Raw genomic sequence first — 1,028 nt, forward strand, 5'->3', positions numbered from 1 at the left:
GCCAACCCGGATTATATGTCGATGAAAATGGGTTATTCGGCGGTCTGACGTAACCCTGAGCTGCCTGAACTTGTTCTTGAACAAATTCAGGGTACTGAGCTGCCGAAGGGCACTCAGTGATCTCGTGTGCCGGACTGGCACAAAGAGTACACACCTGCTGTGTAGTGGATGGTCCTGAGAGAAGTTGGTCCAGCTTTTGAGCAATCATGTCTACCTTGCACTGTAATGCAGTAGATGGACCAATCTCAAGAACACCAGCTTTCTTTTGAATGCTGGGTGTGGCTCTATCAGAATGAGAGCTCGAAGCATGGTGGAGTGAATTCTCGGCCAATGTATCAAATAGCCTCCATGCTTCATCCTCGCTCTTCAGCATGAATGTCCCTCCACATGAAGAGTCAATCATCTGACGATTCTTGTCAGACAATCCATCATAGAAACTCTGCACCAGTTGCCATTTCGGCACCTGATGATGGGGACATTTCCTGAGGAGATCCTTCATTCTCTCCCAGGTCTCATGAAAGCGCTCACCATCTAGCTCTGAAAAGCTAGTGATGGCTCTACGATATTGGTTCGTACGACCAATGGGAAAATATTTCCGAAGAAACTCCTGTTGCAATTGATCCCATGACTCTATTTCTACAGAATCTAAGGACTTTAGCCAATACTTAGCTTTGTCCTTCAATGAAAAGGGGAATAGAGTCAACCTCAAAGCATCATCATCGAAATTCTGTATCTTGACAGTAGAACAGATTTCGAGAAATTCATCTAAATGTCGGTAGGGATCTTCATGACTAAGGCCATAAAAGGATGGAAGCATCTGAATAATGTTGGCCTTAATCTCGTAATGAGGCGCTCCTACATCGGGTCTCCGAATGCAGGATGCCTGAACATAGTCTGTGGGAATGAAGTATTCCCGCAGAGGGCGTGAAAGCACTAGGGGTGGAGGTGGAGGATCCATGTCAGCCATTGTTGCCGAACTTCGATGAGAATGTAAAATTCTCTCTGGGTTGTCAATAAATGGGTGTAAT

At 45.7% G+C, this 1,028-nt stretch overlaps 1 non-coding gene across 1 annotated transcript; it reads left to right on the top strand.

Annotated features, from left to right (window-relative positions):
- Window positions 1–461: 461 nt before the first annotated feature.
- LOC149818261 (small nucleolar RNA R71) lies at window positions 462–564 on the top strand. Its single transcript, XR_016427472.1, has one exon. It is a non-coding gene; the product is annotated as a small nucleolar RNA R71 (small nucleolar RNA).
- Window positions 565–1,028: the final 464 nt, after the last annotated feature.

Source organism: Nuphar pumila, chromosome 13 (genome assembly GCF_984573655.1).
Source record: "Nuphar pumila chromosome 13, dmNupPumi1.hap1.1, whole genome shotgun sequence".
NCBI classification, from domain to species: Eukaryota; Viridiplantae; Streptophyta; class Magnoliopsida; order Nymphaeales; family Nymphaeaceae; genus Nuphar; species Nuphar pumila.